The sequence below is a fragment of the Cinclus cinclus genome, chromosome 3, assembly GCF_963662255.1.
Source record: "Cinclus cinclus chromosome 3, bCinCin1.1, whole genome shotgun sequence".
NCBI lineage: Eukaryota > Metazoa > Chordata > Aves > Passeriformes > Cinclidae > Cinclus > Cinclus cinclus.
Window position 1 is genome coordinate 64,722,026 of NC_085048.1, and position 18,746 is coordinate 64,740,771.

The following is an 18,746-nucleotide window of genomic DNA, read 5'->3' on the forward strand; positions in this document are numbered from 1 at the left end:
CATGTTGCATGCTTTGTGCTTAAATAGCCTGGATACCTGTCTGACCAACTGTACTGATGAGGTATAGGAATATATTACAGATAAATGACATTTCATACACTTCAGATAGAAAGTTTTTCCATTTTTAAGCTGTTACCAAGGGTTGTAGAAGTTGTGGTGTTATGAGAACTTTAACTGCTTTGAAATAGGAGATATATTTTAAGAATATAGAGTAGGAGTATAGCAATTTAGCGTAGAGACAGAGGTCTAGCATTAGTGCCATTTGAGCAGAAGTTTCCCAAGACAAAGTTCAACTTAAAAACCACACCATTCTCCAAAAATTTTCTTCAAAGACTGCTTACACTGTTTAATTGTATGTGTGCACTTAACTCACTCTGAAATCCCACCTGGTAAGTTCCTTAATACCAATAGTTCTCTTAAAATGTTGTTCTAGAATTTAGTTTCTTCTACAATTAAAACCTGCGTAACTCTTTACTTTTGGATGCTGCTTTGGAGTTTGTTTATTTATTTGTTTTTGATTTGGGAAGGAGACTCTGCTCTTGTATGGCTCACTTTAAGTCACATCTTCCTGCCTTTCATGATCTTGATGGCTAGTCTTTGAGATTTCACTATTTTTCCATTGTCTTGTAATGCTGGGTATCAGTGCAGAAGCAGTTGTAATACTGTGAATTAATCTTAAGGTAGTATAATCTCTATTACTACAGTACCACACATTTAAATAACTAAACCCCAATTCTATTGTGTTTTAGTCACAGCATTAACTCCAGTGATTATCTGTTATAATTACCACGCCAGTAATTGCATCCCGTTATGGACTCCAATATCTCTTATGTGCACTGTTTTTAGTTCCTGAGAGTTTAAATTTATATGTGTATTTAACTGCATATGTCTTTGTTTATGTCCAGTTTACTGACTCACTTAGATCAGTCTGCATTGGTAACTTGTCTCCCAATATTTTGGTCATTTGCAAATATGATTGGTAATGCTTTTGTATTTTTGTTTTTCCAGGTCACTGATTAATGTTAACTTGTAAAATCTAAGGACAGAACCTTATGGGACACAATAAAGAGACACTCAATCAATTAGTGTTCCTTTACTGCAAGTGTGTGTTGAAACCTACTGGTCAGACTTCAATCTGTTTTATGTCTGCAGTATTGATTCTTATCATTCCAGGTTCATAGCCAAAATTTCACGCAAAATGAAGGTAGATGTCCTGTGGAAATTGAATGGTGTTGCATTGGCTGTATTACTTTTGATGACCAAGATTATAACTTCAATTATAAGAGATTATTTGGATAACTGAATTAGAAACACCTAGTTTCCACATGCACATAATGATTGGCAACCCTCACATTGCCCCTTTCCCTTATTATTTTGTACACAAATTCCATGTCAGCTGAAAAAATAACCTGTTATTTTGTCCAAAATGGATGTCAGGCTGACAGATCTGTAATTACTCAGGTTAACTCACTCTTTTAAATACTGCCCAGCACTGCCTTTTTTGCAGACCTCTGGCACTTCACAACTTCCAACAGCTATCAAAAATAGTTTCTAGTAGTTCAGAAGCTCGTCAGCAACTTCTGTCAGAAGTTACCTGAACACATCCATTTAAAAATGCCTGCCTTTTGGAGCTGCCACTTGATTTCCTTCTGAGTTGGGAAGGGACTTTACCATTCATCATCACCATCAACACCGTCACCATCCTCTGGTATGTATGCATTATCTGTCTCTTTCCCAAAAATACAGAAAATAAAAACTTATTGAAAGATTCATTCTGTTCTGCAGAATCCCTTCTAGCACTGACCCATCATCTTTGTCCCATTTTTCTTTCTTCTCTGAAATTCCAAGCTTCTAAAGCTTCTCTCTTATTTTTTTGGACTGTAATATCACTAACCAAATGGCAAAATTTCATTTTTTTCCATAAGATGAAGGCTGGTTCAGATCTAAGCAAGAAAGCGGCTGGGAGGGATTACTGGGAAAGATGGAGGAAGGCCCAGCTCTACTGCCCAGTTTTAGGGTCCACATTTTAGGATCTGCCAGGAGCAACTAACCTGCTGCCCCAAAGCTTTCACCTGTCCCTAAATCCCAGGGCCCCTCCTGCCATCTGCTAATGCTTTTGACTAACTTTGAGTCAGCTCCAGTTACAGAGTTCCCTGTATAGCAGATGGCTGTTGGTGCTGTATGTTCAGAAGATAGAAAATCTCTAATGGCATTGCTTAGAAAGATTGCCCAGTCAACATCTGGCCACTTGAGTCATTGTTGTGCCTTTAGTTATGCCTGCAGTTGTGTTTTGCATTGAAGAAGCAATGGTATTTTGTTTCTCAAGGATGATAAGCACAGCAGTTTTCTCAGGGGAAGTGTCTTTTCCAATTGCAGTGTTCTGCCATAACTCTGTGAAAAAAGAAAGAAAAATGGTCATTTGTGGTTAAAAAATCAACTTCATAACACCCCATTGGTAAGAGACAAAACCAGCTTGTTTGTCTCTTGCTCTGTATACATACATGAACATACAGAAGTGCTTCAGATGTTTTTCATTGACATTGTGTTTTATGTTCATCAACATCTATTAATATGAATATCCATTCAGAATAAAACATTGCTTAGGAGGGGAGAAAGAGCCCCTACTAAACTACTTAAATTAAGTTGTCAAAAAAAATAGTTTGCAAAGATCTCAAGAAATGTTGAGAAAGTCAGAAAGCTTTCTGCCTTTGCATTTTCTTCTGATTTGTTAAATTAAGATTGCAGGCATCATGTCAGATGAGCAGCAGTGCTTGTGAGAGTGCATTTATCAAGTGCTAACAAGAGAATGAAGGAAAATTGAAATGCCATTACAATCTTATTCTTTGTTAAAAGTGAAGTACTACATTTTGCATTAATTCATTCTGACAGACAATATTCTGACAGAACTGAGATCTATAACAAAATTTAACTAAAATGGATGCAATTCAGGAAGTGATGTTTCATTTTTTCACCCCCCCAGTACTATGATGTAAATGTAATAGATAATTCAGATTTGGATTTCTTTTGTCTCAAATCTATTTATCTTTGAACATCAGTAGTTTTTGTTACAGTCAGACATGTACTTACAAAAATAAGCAAAATCATTAGTTTCTTAGATTATAAGAAAAATGAAGTAATTAGTCTGGTTAATATTGCCAAGGAAAACTGTCCCATCTAACCTCTATTCCCAGGCAATGTGTGTGATAACATTTTAAAATATTATGTTATTAACAGGTTTTCCTGTCTCAGGCTGGACTTTTTCACTGGAAACGCAAACATTATTTTATTATAACTGCCAATAAGACTTAACAGAAGATAGAGTGCTGTTGGGGAAACTCTTGCAAGCCATTTTTCTGTAAAACTTAAGTTACAGCTCTCTTTGGAGTGTAGTGTTGAAAGCAATGCTGTCAGTAAGTGTTGCAACAAGATATTGCAGAGGTATTTCATATATAATTATTACTCATTATAGTTTGCTGGTTATTGAGATAAACTCTAATCTTTGGCTGAGAAGTGCCAAGCAAAACTCATCATGCCGGGGCTTTTTTTAGTCCAGATAAAAGCTCTGCTCTTCCTGAGCTATTCATTTGATGTTACAATGAGGCTTTTCTAATGCTCAGTGAGTGGAAGGGGTTACAAGTAAAGCATCAACCACAACTATTTTAGCAAGCAGTACAGGGCACAGAGCTGCCAGGCCACTGCACTAGCTCACAGGTGATTCTCCCCGGGCAGGTGTACTTGGAGTGTGGCACCAAACTTGGTCCCAGCACCACTGAGAACCTCAGTGCTGAGAACCTTAGCTGCTACTCAGTCGTCTTTCTGAGAGTGTTTGCTTTTCCCCCACAAGGGAACAATGAAAAAATCGTAGTGAACAAAAAGGACAAAAAGGATGATCACATACAGTTCCTTTGGCTGCTAACTGCTATGCAATAGATTAATTCAGAGATTCCTGTATTTTAATTCAGTAAATAAAGTTTACCTGTTTTTTCCTTTTTTTTTTTTAATAATTGCAGTAAAGTGTCAGACAATGCATTAAAATACTACCTTTAAATATCATTTTTAAATAAGAAGTCACCTGTAGCAGAGTCTGGTGATTTACATTTTTTATCAGATCCTATTTTGTTTCTTCTCTAATAGCTTATTTTTTTTTTTTAAGCATGTCTTATTAGTTTGATATGCCCACTTTGTTAGCTAAGGAAGATGCAATAAGACAGTTTGGAAATACTGTCATCCTATATTGTGAGAATTCTCAGAGGCATTGTATATGCCTGGAACCCTCATTTTTTCAGCATTTATTTGCTTGAGCCTCTGTTTTTGAAAAATAAAATCAGATATTCAGTCCAGATAAATTTAGACTTCTTTCAAAGGGCCATCATGGAAATGTTTGTTTTCAATTTAGTAAGAGCTTGTAATGTCTCAGAAAGCACTAACCTAAGGTTAGGGCAGACAAACTATTTAAGTAAAAATGGAAATTCTTATGCAAAAATACTATGCCAGTAGTCATCAACCATTATTATTGTTATGGAGTAAAGCCTTTTCACAGAATCACAGTCACTGAATGGTCACAGAGTTGGAAGGCACCCACAAGGATTGAGTCCAACTCTTAAGTTAATGGCTCATACAGGGGTCAGAAAAATGAATACATTTCCTTTTTAGATATATCTTGATGAAGTGAAAGATCTTTCACTTCAGCTGACCTTTAGCATATTTCAAAAGCTTTTTGCTGGGCCATTTGTCTTTTCTGATTCTTGGTAATCTTGCCTTGGCTCTTTTGCTCATAAATAAGATGTATTTGATGGTTCTCCAGAGCTCAGTAAAAATTCCTGGGGTTTTCTTATATTGTTCTTACAGTTTTTCACTCTGTACACTGAAGATTCTTTTAATTAATCTCAAAAGATAATTGGTTTATGTCTTAGCTTCCCAAAAGCCTATGGGTGGTTTTGGTCAACCATATCTTTGTGCTTTTAAACATGGACCTGCTGTACTGCTATATCTGCTGGAAATACAGTCCCCTTGCATCTGTACAGGCAACAGGCACCTAAGGAATATATGGAGGAATGTTAGAACCAAGAAAGGCAAAAGTGAGCAAACAAGTCCTGCTGATACTTATTAAAATCTCCGAGTTTACACAGCCTCCATCCTTTGGACCCCGTCTGCATCAAGTTGCAATAACATTTTTTAAATTGTCAGAAATATAAGACCCAACTCCTTCTGTTTGCACTTGTATATGCATGTAACCCCAGATTCAATAAGTTAAATCTGCATCCTCAAACAGTAGTTTTTTTGTCCTCACTCTGTCATTTAACATGCTTCTCAACAGCTTATTAATAGTCAAGTTACCAAAACTGAAAACTGAGGTCTGCCTGATGCATCTTGTTCTCATAGTACGTTAATATGCATAACCATATGCTTTTCTGATTATATTAAAACCTGGACAAATGTATAGGATAAAATTGCAGTGGATTTGGAAAAACCATAGCAGTGTGACATACGTTTTTGAGGAAAAGCTAATCTTAGACACAAGATCTCATACACATAAAATATGAAACAAGTTGTTGTTATGTAGGAGGGAGGACTCTGGAAAAGTCTAACAAATGTAGTTGGAGTTAATACAAATTCTGTCGATAATTTTGAGGCTCGTTGTTGCCAATGGTCTTGCTTGTGGTTGTGCCAGTAATTCCTGTTGTCAGGGTGACATTTCAAGAGCAGACATCTGCATTTGTGCTCACCCTCCCAGATGCATCAAAACCACATTCACACCCTACCCTCAGCCCGGTGCCTGGGAAGGGGCCGCAGTGACAGTGGGAGAGAGGCCATTGTGTTACCCAAATAGCCCAGACTGTCTTTGGTGGGCATATTTGTTCTCCATGTGGGAGAGCAACAGCTTGGAACGAGCTGCAATGCATTACTCATGGAATCAGTGCATATTGCATACATTATCTTCTTACTCCTCTGGGTAAGCATTCTAGATGGGTTTAAACCAAATCCATGATGGAAATAGGCTGAAATCTGTGACAACAATTTGTGTATGGTTTTAGACTGACAGTCTTTTCTCCCTCTCGTCACCCTTGATGTTTTATCTGTGTGATCAAGAAGTCTTGAGCTGGATCCTGATGAAACCAAAGGAAATGAACTGTGGCTAATTTCAATATTACGTTCTGAGGCTCAGACAGTCTCAAAGGAGAGAGAGAAAGAAATTTGCATTCAGATTATATTTTAAACAAAAACACCTTTCACTACTTTTTGAACACATAGATGGTGAAAAATATACTAGCATTTTAGAAACAGAGAAACACTGTTGATAAGGAAACAGCTCAATGCACTCTGCACCTTCTACATGATCCCTATCATGTAAGTGATCCACCCAGTGCTTGAGCATCTCTGCTCTCATGTTCTCCTGTAGCGCAGACTCACAGATGCCCCGAAATTCCCTATTCCAAACAGCTGTGGGGTTTTTTTCTTGATACAATTACATACAGAAACATCACTCTTTTGATCCGGTTTAATCGTATAGTCTAACAGCAGAGTGTTCTTCAAAATAGAAGTAAGGCAAACCTAATTTCATTAAAGGTGTCATGTAAGATCACAGTATCATGATCAGCTCCTCAAAAGACAAGTGCATGCAAACCATACAGACAAATTATTCAATTGCATGAAAAAGAAAGAAAACATTTACATTTAATAAAAGGGACATACCAACACCATCCAAAGTAGCATGTGACTTGTATATCTCTTAGCTACCTCTTAAGAAGAAGCATTATTTTCTTTCCACAAAAGCAGGGGAAGCATCAGTATTTGCTATGCTATTTTGATGAAATCTTGGTTTTGTAATAACAGTCATCAAATCTAACAAATATTATGGAGGAGAGAAGATTGTGTGACTTCTATAAAAGACTAACAGATTATATTTTAAGTTCCAGAAATGCTTTGTTGAAGACAGAAATATTTTGTGTGATACCTCAGTGGAATATAGGATTTGCAATGGCCTTTGCACTGCTGATTATTTTTTTCTTGAAGAAGACCTATTTTTTCTCTCCATCTATTTAGCAGTTACATGAACATTTTATGAGCTTGCCGTCCTAAGTACCCTCCCTGTTCTTTTGGTTCTCTTTTCTTTTAACATTTGGCCAACTTAACACCTCTGCTTAATACCAATTTTTGTTACTGAAGGTTAATGGTAATTATTTTAATTTGAAGACAAAGTGAACTTCTTTTTTAAAACAAAAGAAAGGAACAATGGAAGAAATTATAAAGTGTCCAATATAATAGAAATTGAAAAATTGTTAATTTTTTGATTTCACGTGTATTTTGCTATCAGCACCAATTCAGTCATTTATATTTGGATTAGATATGAGAGGTCAATGATATTTGCCCTGAAAACATTCTATACATCTGAAGGATTCAGTATCTTCTCACTCACTGTTGCTTACATCTTGTCACAGAGCATTATGTTATTTCGTACCAGAGGCATGATAGTGATGTCAGGTTATACAATGCCAAAATGGAATTTGTAGTGTCTTGTGCTTTTGGATCAGAGAGAGAGAGAGAAAGAAATAGAAAAAACAGAAGGAAAGTGGGAGAGAGAAAGAAAAAAAGTGACAGAGAGAAGATTAAGTAGAAAGATACTCACCACCCTTGTGAATACAGAAGTGTTTCATTTGCACTCCACTTCTGGTCCTCTTGTTGATAGGGGTCCCACAAAACACACAGTACATTCAGGTATCCATGGGAACATGCCAAGCATCTTCCCTGAACTGGGGAGATTCACACTGTCTTTTGCAACACACTCTGGATCTGTGGAAGGCCTTAAGAATGGGTCTGGGGTCTTGGATGGTTTATGACCTTTTTAGAACAAGACACCTGCCTCTCATGTGAATGACCTGTATGAATGTGACATTCCCAGTGGTTGGAGAAGATTTACAACTGAGCCAATTTGTAAGAGGGCAGACTCTCTGCAGGGTCTGCTTCTTATCTGGCTTGTAGCCTCTGGAAAACCTCTGGGGTGTTCAGCTCCTCTGTACCAGAGGTTTTGCCATCATACACACAAAAACTCTTCTCCTCCCCCTTGGCTGGTGGGGAGAGTGTGCAAACCTGGCCTCAGCAAATGAGTCTGTGGACTATGGCCTCCCTGCCCCAAACACAGCCAGAGCTGATTTTCAGCACAGCTTCTGGGTCTGGCTTTCCTTGTTGATATATTCTTCTCTTTCAGCCTTGTTTGCTTCTCCTTAGACCAGAGATAATTGAACAATAGTGCCACCTTTATTTTATCTCAAGTTCCTATCAGGCGAGCTTACAGTCCAAATTCCTCAGATCCAGGAGGCATATTTGGGATGAGATAGTGGTGACAGAGATGGTGAGAGGGTGGACTTCGATGATAGCAACTTCTTAATACAGTTTTCCCAAAGTCCTTTGGTGATCTTAATAGTGTTTAAGGCAATTATGGTTTTTAAGTCTCTTACATACCCCCATGGTGCCCAGTCAGAGCTTTAGAGATGGGTTTCCTGACACTCACAGTGGTAGAAGTACATCTGTTGAACTGCTATACTCTTCTTTGTCAAAAATAGATTTGCTGCTGGAGAGAAATAAATGGAATATAATAGTGTGCAGACGAGACCTGCCACGCATGTTGTCAGGAGATCAGGAGGCATCTATGTCAATCATTTATTGGCTCAGTCATGGCAGAAATATTCAACACACTGAAAATCACTCCTTGATGAATGCCTTCATCAAAACTGCTGGCACACAAGGGGTTGTGCTGTTTCCCAATGCTGGAGCAACCACAGAGAACGGCGGAGGAGTCCCCCATAATGTTTTTGCCAAAAAGATCACATTTGCACAGCTGCAGATGTATTTCTCCTGGCTCTGACATGTGAGATCAGAACCAGCCATGTCAACGCTGCTCTTTGGCTGCTGTCAAGGCCAAAACTTTGCTTCTTCACTGTCAGCAGGGTGCCAAAGCTGAGGCCAGCAGGCCACCCAAATCTGCCTCGCACTGTGCCACCTCACAGCCTGCTTTGGCAGTAGCTGACACAGCGTTCCTGGAGAGCTTCTACACAGCCAACTGTGCAAGCACGGCTGCCATGCCCTCAGCAGCTGCTGCTTTTGGATGTGCTCAGTGTATGCACAGCCTTGGCCTCTCTCCTCCATGTCACACCTGCCACTGCTCCCTCTGTGGTCACCTGCTTTCCCTGGCTCTCCTTCTTCTCATCCTGGGTTTCCCACCCAATAACCCGGACACGCTGCAGTGGAGAAGCCTGCCCTGCCATCAGCCTCCCCTGGGAGCAAGGGCGGCTCAGCTGCCCCATCCAGGCCTGGCATGGCTGCTCTGGTGGCTCTGCCCTGCCCCAAGCTGTGGCACCAATGCCATCTCCCCTAGGCCACTTTGCTGGTGCCCTTTTTCTCTGAGGGCTTTGGTCCTCAGAGGGACAATCTTGGAAAAGACAAGGTGGTGGGAGCAAGCAGGGCTTGACCAGCTTCCCTGGTCCATGCAGGTATTTTGTGGGCCTTTGACAGAGGGCTGCTCCTTGCCCTCAGTGCATTTTATCAGGAACATTTATTTGTGGACAGAGCAGCTGAAGCCATGATGGAATGCCATGCCTGGGTTCAGGCTGTTTTGAGCTGGGAACAAAAGGCTGCTGGAACCTTCTGTATGTCACTACAACTTGCGAGTACCCAGCCACCATTCCTCAGGATCTATCTGGAAGCCCTGGTTGTAGAGGAGGCAGAAGCTCAATGTCTACAATGCTTGGGAAAAAAAACCCCAATATTTTTGTCTTTCTCCATGATTTGTCTTTTTTTCTATTTCTTAGCCCAGCAAAAGGTCCTTCTCTTTTCCCTCCAACGAGCAATTTTACAGGCCTGTGTAGCAGCACTGCCCTCATCTCCTCGAAGATGTGCGATGCTTTAAGAACCTCATCCGGAGTTCTGCAAGGGCCTCCCGCCATTCCTAAGGCCTCCCCCTTTAGGTGCAGGAGCACAGGAGGTGACCTGGGAGCATTCCTGAACATGGGCATAGGTGGGGGTATGGGAGGACTTAACCTGTCCAAGGTGTCATCCCTGGGGTGCAGCCTCGCAAAGCTGCACAGGTGCATTGAGAAGAAGGTTTGTAAGGATAGTGCAGAAGGCAATCTTTCCCAATGAATGACAGCTGTACTGATTACCAAGGAGTAGAAACAGCCTTGCCTGCCCAATGAGGAGGGGTGTTTTAAAAGTCTGGGCTAGGAGGGCATGAGTGATAGTTGGAGTTTGAGTGCTGTCCTTTGTGGTGGAGCCTGCTAGCTGTGAGGGACATGTGGCTATGCAAGGGACAGACAAGGTAGGATGGTGTTGTGTGAAGGACAGACAGGGTCAGGTGACTCAGTAAAGGACAGCTTGGGGCTTAGCAAGTCGTGTAGAAGGAAGAAGGAAACTTGCAGAGAGGGGGCAAGGAGTCAGTGCTGTGTGGAGCTGCCTACGAGGGAAGGAGTCAGACTTAGTTGGGAGTAGTCCATTAAAAGAAGGCATAAAAAGCTTTTAATGAAAGACTATTGTTGATGTCAATCATGTCTGTCTTGACATAATTACTACAGATGCAGCCCTGTGTGTGATATCTCACTATCTCATGTGTTCAGGCTTATCACTTTCTCCTACTTTTGTTTGGCCACTTATTTCTAGCTCTTAAGGCTGCCCTTGCAGAGTTCATTCCTTTATATTGTCTCTGTGGGAGCTGTGTAAACTACTAATTTGTTCTTTTACTTTTGGTAATTCAGCTTTTATATGAATTTGCTTTACTGTCTCTGCCTGTCTTCCCAACATTAAATCACTTGTTCACATACAGATACTATGCTAGCCTTTGGAAAAGTATTTCACCACTGAGCAGCAGGCATGACGTTTAACACCGTGTAACTCAAGCATTTATATTGTGTCAATCCTCACAGTTATGAACTCAATTGGAAATTATGGTATGAGTATCTCTCCTCAACTTTATTATTGATAGAACCTTTCAAACTCAAGATTTGAAATTGTTTTTTATGATGAATTTGTTTCACATAATATTTTGAATTGATCTTCATTTTCATCAAAACCTTTAATGGATATGTAAACCAAGGCAGTCACTGTTTTTCTCAAGCATTTAAATTAAACCACAATTATTTCTAAAATAATGTAATATCCTTTTGAATAATAAGTCTACAGTATTCAGGGATTTGATGAAGCATCCATGAAAAAGTTTATCTTCTGGTTTGCAAAAAACTGCAGGATTTTATTCCAGTAAGATAAACAGTTTCTCTTGTGATGAATAAGATATAGGACAGTAAAAAAAAACAAAACCCTAAGGTATAATTTTTTAGGTAAAAGACTAAGATTTCTTACTTAATTGTTATTCCAGGTACAACAGAATTCACATCTGGAGCTTGTTTATGTGACTCAGATAAACAGAATGTATCATTGTCTAACAATTGTGTATTACCTAAAATTGCCTCAAAGGTCATGAACTTTTAGCTCTGATGTTGTAACTCAGTAACTTTTTGGACTTGTTTCAATGACTAAACAGTGATGAATACAATTTAACAGTTCATTTTTCTATCTTAAAGTTTTGTAAACATCTGACAGTTTAGCCATTGAAATTGCAGTTCAGTGGGAATGAGTTTAAGTGCTAACTTCTTTTCCATGAGACAGTGAGTACAAAATACAACTCAGAAAACAAGCTCATTTCTAAAATCCTTTCCAGATACCTCCTGAAGCCATTGATAGTGCAGGTTATTGGGAAGTGCTCTTAGTATTGCTGATGCTTTATGGAGTATTTCATGATGTTTGGCCTTCTAAGTGCCAGCCCATAAAAATATAATTTGTGAGTATCTTGAGTTACTAAAATAAAATAGCCAACTTTAGCTCTCAAAATTATAAAGTTCAGAAACAGATTGCTATGTGTCCTCAGGTTCAGAAAGCAGATAACAAGTAGAAGTATGATTCTAAATTTTCATTATTTCCATTATGTTCAAACTCTCATGATAGGGTATTTGTATGCATGATTTTTGATTGCTCAAGGTTTTGAATCTTGTGCTTGAATGAGAGAACCTAATTACAAAACTGCCAAAGCATCAGCAGAACTGAAGCTATGTCTTCTTGAAATTTCTGTTCATATAAAAAAAAGGGAATTTTTGTTTTCCTACTTTGTTGTCACTTGTGGGTATCCTTGCTGTAACTGCTTTTGTAAATAATTATGCCAAGTGTAATTTTCACAGCAAGCTTAAACCAAAAAGATTATAGTAATTGAAACTTTATTCTTAGGTGTACTTTACCAGACTCATCAAGAAACACAAAAGTGTGAGACTCTTTTCCACCAATGCCAACCAAGAGAACCAACCATTAATGCTAGACATTACTCCATTAATTTTGATATTTTCTGAAGAAAACTGGAAGCCCCTTGCTGAAAAGTCATGAACAGAAAGATGAAGTTCAGCAAGCAAATTTGTTACAAGTACTGTGTGTCAGCTAGGTTGGCAGCTGAAATAGCTTAATTAGAATATAAACATCTCAAACTCCTCAATAGATACATAATAATCACTGGGTGTATGCTTTGAATGCATTTAGGGGAAAAATGGCACGATACTACCTTTTGGCACTTGTCTTATTAGGGAAGTGTCATTTAGCATTAGTAGTTTCATTACTTCAGACTGACTTCACCTGTGGCTGTATTTCTGACAAGACTATCAATAAGTTGTTCAAGTTATCACACCTGCTGCTTTCAGGATGAAGGTTTAAATATAACCACTTTACTGAGTGGCAGAATTTTACATTTTTCTGTGTCCTCTTTATTGAGGTAACACATCAGTATGGTGAGCTATTGGTAAAATGTACTTATTTTGTAGTTAATGACAAGAAGTAAACTAGCATTTAATAAAATTATGTGAGTTTTCTTATTTGAAATATGATCTTAGTTCCCTAATTATGTTAGGCATGATGTATTGATTAATGGATGTAATAAGCATCTAATTCAACATGTCAGCTTTAAAAAAAAACCTCCCTTGTACTCAGTTTTGCTTAACATGAGAAAATGAAAATAAAGTCTATTCTGGCCTTAACAGCTCTTTCTGCATTTCTAAAAGGGCCTGAAGAAAATAGGCTGTAAATACAGATGGCTGAGGTCTGTAGTGTGCTAAAGATGACTCAGTTCATTCATTTAACATATCCTTCTGGCCTCTGTATGGTTAGAGTGCAGTTGCTTGGAAATCACTGATTAATCCAGAAAACTTTCCTAAGCTTAAGTGCAGATGGACTGCTTGCAGTGTAATTTCAACTTCTAACAATTAATCTTCTTCATTGCCAAAGGACAGTAAGGCCTCCATCCAAAACAAAAGACAATGTCAAAGATAAACAACTAGGGACACACGGGAAAGACTGACTTCCAGAGAGCCATGGGTTAGTCTGGAAGGCAAGATGATGGTGGTAAGGAGATCTTTGATACTGATGTGTGGTCCAGTTGGTTTTCAGGACAGGGGAAAACCTCTAGGAAGTAGCAGTGATGTTCAACCTGTATTAAACTAGCCTTAGGTCCAATATTTTTAGGACTTGTTTCTTCTAAGCTTCTCTATTTAGAGAAATTGAAATAGCCACTTGAGCATTCTTCTTAAAGCAGATTTTGGGTTGTTCCTTCTTCTGTAAACTACTTATAATGAAACAAGTGGTAGATATGGTCCTTTGAAACTTTGCAGTTTGACTGATATTTTAGGTCAAATGAAGTTTGTAATTTTGATGTTTGCTCTACTGTTTTGTCCTGACTGGTTGCAGAATCTGAGCCCATGTCCACAGAAAATTCTAATTGTGATGTAGCCAGTGCTTAAGTGTTTGTGAAGTGTTTTCATAGTCTAACTCACCTACCTTGAAGCTGTCCCTTAAAGGCACCTGAGGTGAAATTTACTGAACAAAGGAAGCTTTCTCAATGTAATTTTCTATCTGAACTCTGAAAAGAAATTATGAGGGAAAGGGCTTTAGATAGCAAAGTCAACATTAAGTGTAGAGAGTTCGCTGAAAAAGGAAAGAAATCCTATTTTGGAGTAAGTTATAACTGGTAAAATGTAGCCTGTCCTGACATCAGTGGGATAGCCTTGAAAAAGACATTCTGGGGAAACATGGAAGTGTTGGATCCTTGCCCTTTACCCAGTCACAAAGAAGTCTGGCAGAGGCTGCATGGTGACAGTTTGGCCCTGGAAGCTGTGTGCCAGCAGGGCTGCTTTCTATGAACATAGCATTTATGTTTGGGATAGACCACAGTAACATACACTGGCAGATCTGTTTCTGTGGCTTTTCTGGGTTTTTGTCAGTCTGGTACCTTCAGGGAATAAATATGGACTTTGACTTTTATTTGCAATTCTTCCAATCAAAGGTGTGGACAAACTGATGTGAGTAGTTGAATTAGTACAGCTTACAAAGGGACTGCTTGTCATTTCAGGTTCATTAGCTGATTGTTTGTGTTCCCAACTGGTTACTAACATACTAACTTAAAGCTGATGGCTGAAATTTTTTAGTTTGTAATTAACTAAGACTATATGCATGATTATTTAATATGGTACTTGTAACAGATGCATTAAAAGTAGATAACTCAATTTGCTTTCTTCTTTACTGACCCTACTCAAAGATGCTCCTGTGGTGTAGGGAAGCATACCATGGAGATGGTATTCTAGGAGAGAAAACTGATGTTCCTTCTGGGTTTTTATTTCTGTTCAGTGGTCCTGAATTTCCTGTCTTCTCAGAATTGTTTGACAACTGTACAGATTTAATATCACTAGCTTTTCCAAATTACGTACTGCAATATGTCAGGAACTACCCTGACAATCAGATCATGTCCTTGCTTTGCTCTTCCCAAATTTGCCTTTTCAGTAGCGAAGATTTTAAAGAGTTATTACTTGCTGGTATGTCATGCAGTCCTCTTGTTCTCAGCTTTTTTTTTTTTCTCTGCCAAAAAGTAGTTAATTACTTATTGAATGAGAGAGTTGTCTTGCAGTGAATTGATACTGAACCATGAAACAGGCTTCATACCTCCAGCAATGTATTTACAAGCTTAGGAGAGGTGAAAAAACAGATCATAACATTGAGAGGGGAAAGAAGAGAACAAGAGCTAGTTTCTCACATGTTAATTTGAGGAGGAGAACTTTGTTGCAATATGACTTGCATCTGCAGTACCCTGCAGTGAAACTGGAGTTTGTGGTTGCCTTATTTTGTGCATTACCTTTGAGTGCTTGCAGGGTATATGGGAATTGTGTGCTCACTTGTGATCGAGGTTGTGGTTGGTCATGGTTTAGAGGAATAAATGCAGCAAATGAGCAACTAGGGGTGGTGAGGTGACCTCACCTGAAGAGATTACTCATGGCTCAGGTGGGTGAAATAACACTTGCTCCCTGCCTTTCGTCACTTTAAGTGCATTGGAGCATTCTTTCAGGCAGAATTCTCACCTGTTGGTTTTGCAGGTGTTTCTCTAAATGGGTCTTTAAAAAGTAATTGGTAATTCCTATTGATATTGAAAGCAGAGCAAGAAAGAACAGTCTCAGCCTTACTCTTCAGCATTATGGTCTTTAAGACTTCTTAGAAACAGTGATTGGCCCTCACTTCAAGGGATTTTTCTGTTCAGCTCAAATATCAATGATTCATATTTCCTTGTTATTGCAGAAATAAATAAATTGCTGATTTCTTTCAAAGATAGATTATGTGGCATGCATAACTTTGTTTTTAAGCCCCTCTGAAAGCACAACACTCTGTTATATGGCTTGGGAAGACCTACACAGACATTCTGTGCATCCCTTTAGAAAACAATCTCCAGGATTTTCATAAGCACCTCACTGCTGGGCTGTTTCTGCTCCATTTCATAAATGAAAAACAAATGGTTCTCCTGATAAAGAGAATGGGGATAAATGTGCCAAACAGCTGTAATAAAAAAACCAGACACAAACCCTTTAGATGGAGCTCATGGGTTCTGCTCCCCACACTATTGAAGTGTTAATACAACTGAACAGTGCTAGTTTCAATATAGTTGTGCACAAATGTAATATTTACTAGCTTACAGGAGCAATTTGAGGCTACATTTTTTGTTAGTTTTTTCTTTTGTATGTATTCGTTGATCAAGATAACATCTGATTTTTACTACAGCATCTTAATGTTGTTATTTAGATATTTAATGCATGGAATGCAATGAGTGAGAATTACCATGATACGTAACTCTCAGCAGCCTCTTTAGGTATGTGGATCCTGCTCAGAAATGACCTTATCTAGAATTTTTGCGGTAGTGAAGCAAAGCTTCCTTTGGTGCTGTGAGAAAAGTGGTATGAAAATCCTCTTGGTAGAATTGCAGTCATGATAGGTTTAGAATTTGCCTTTGTACTTCTGTACAGACTCTGAATGAAGCATATAAGGAAAATATATGGGTTTTTAATAGGGTGCAAGTTGAACCTACCTTAAAAAAGGTTTAAAAACAGCAATGTATTGTGGGGCTCAAAGTATGTTACTGGCTCACCTAGTTTTGCAGTAGTGGTCAGAAATAGTCACAATAAGAATTTTGCCTTTCACAACTGATCTTAGTAGTAAAAGGCAGTTTCAGATAAGATTAGATCTTTTATTCAGTGTCTCTTTACAGGAAAAAGAAGGTCTTAGCTTGGTGCCCTGATGTAACTCTTCACTGACTACAATCATGCAGAGATTTTTCATTACATTTTCTCTCTTGGCTGTTGCCTGAGCGGGGATTGAAATGGACGTACCCACCAAACTGGTACAGGTGGCTGTGTTCTTGGCTATTGCACAGAATTAATTGGTATTTTCTATTCTGTATATGCCCTTATGTTGTCCATACCTCGGTAGCTGACTGCATTGAGCAATCTATGTAACATATGTTGCATATCCTTTTTCTCCCTGATTTTTTTCCCTGGAGGTGGAAGATGTTCAGCATGTTGTCTTGCTCTGGGAGCACGGCAAGCAGATTTTAAGGGAACTTCCTGGGTCACCAAGTCTCATCTCTGGCTGTTGCAGAAACCTACTTTATGTAATGTTCCTGTGAGCTGAGCAAGCTCCAGTCAAGCATCAGACTTCTTTGTGCTGCCGCTGGACAGCTGTTGTGCTACTTTCCTATAAGAATTAGGAATCTTGTGTTTTGAGCTGCAGATTCCCTGCCTTGTTTTTTGCCTATTCCATCTTGTGTTCATGTTGTTCCTGATCTTTATTACCTTTTTTCCCCTTCTAGAGTGTCACACTTAATGAATCTGTAGACACCAGTCTTTTTCTCAGTATATGTTTTGGTACACTGTTGTATTGCTAGTATGGGTTTGACTATGTTTGAGATAATTGTTATTGCATCAAAATTAAAGCAGAGAGAAGTAATTCTAAATGGATTTAATTTTTCATTTCTTGCAATCATTAACTTGAACTACAACAGAATTAGTGCTGTACTGATGTATGACAAAACCCTAAACCCTTCCTTAAAATTTGGGTGAGAAACCCGAGTTTTTTTAATATGCATTGCCTAAACATCTAATAGGATTCAGTTTAGCCTCCTGTCCCTCCTTAAGTAAGACTTCAAGAATAATCCTCCTCGTTTCAAAGGAGTCTCTGTTGAACAAAGTTCCACACAAAATTGGGAAATATATTCTTCTGAAGCATGAAGATTTTGCTAATGTGAAGTCGGGATGAAGTGGTTGTGCCTCAGCCTGGGACTGAGGCAAGTCCTCAAAGCAGTGTGGCTCAAACTGTACTGCCTTGGAGCAAGTCCTGATGTATAAATACCTGGAGATGCCTCTATCTGTGTCATTCTCAGCATATGACAAGGCAACTGCGTTTCCCCAAGTACGGGGTTGTGGGATGGGGCTGCAGTGCTGAGCCTACAGGGTGGGCTGCTTGGTGTGAGTTCCCACCAGGCATGAATCTTCTCCTCCTCCCCACAGCCCTGCAGGACTGCTGCTGTGGAGTATGTTGAGCTCGCAGAAAAAAAGCACAATTGACCTGATTGCTGAATATGATGTTGAGTCACAGGGTAGAAAAGAGGCTGTTCTGCTGTGCCTCACATTTGAGAAACTAGGGCAGTTCAGTGCAAAGGGCTGGGGAATTTCAGTTTTGTTTGGCACTAGAGTGGTCAGGTTTGTCTGCAACTTAGCATGGCAATGACTGTCACAGTGTGTCTGTGTAGTGTTGATATGTGGCAAATGATCCATGCTTTTGGAAAAATGCACTTATTTCTACTGGGTTTATGCAGAGTGCCTGAACTGTCTCTTGCTGCATTTTCTTTCTGATGGCTATATTTTCTAGGTGTTTTAATTTTTGTGAAGAAATTTAGGCTGATTCAGAAGTTTTCCTCTTTGAAATTTGCTGTTTCAAACAGTTGTTGGAAACAACGAAGCTCTGTTTTATCACCCCTTGCTTGAAAAGGTCTGGGTCTAGAAGTGATCAGCATATCTGATTTTACTCAGTCATTCAGTTAAGGAAACATTATGGATATGGATAGCATCAAATTAATGATTTTCATTTTGAACCATTTCTTGTTACTGCTAATAGCTAAGGGTTTTTTTAAATCCATCTGTTCCTCTTATGTGATGGATGCTCTTCATAACTCTGTTCCTCATGTCAGGCATAAAATATTCAAAGAAATCTTGGGGTTTCACCTGTTTCCATAGCAGAAGGCAGTCTGAGTTTTGTAAAACTGTTGTTTGGGCTTGCTGAATGTCTAAATAGAAGTGAATCAGTTTTTATATGTAGTTTGGACCACACAGTTGAAATATTTCTGTCTTGGAAAGGGT

General features: G+C 38.9%; 1 protein-coding gene across 3 annotated transcripts in view; it reads left to right on the plus strand.

Moving 5' to 3' along the window:
- GRM1 (glutamate metabotropic receptor 1) overlaps positions 1–18,746 on the plus strand; it is a 177,504-nt gene that overhangs the window by 15,704 nt on the left and 143,054 nt on the right. The window lies entirely within an intron of this gene.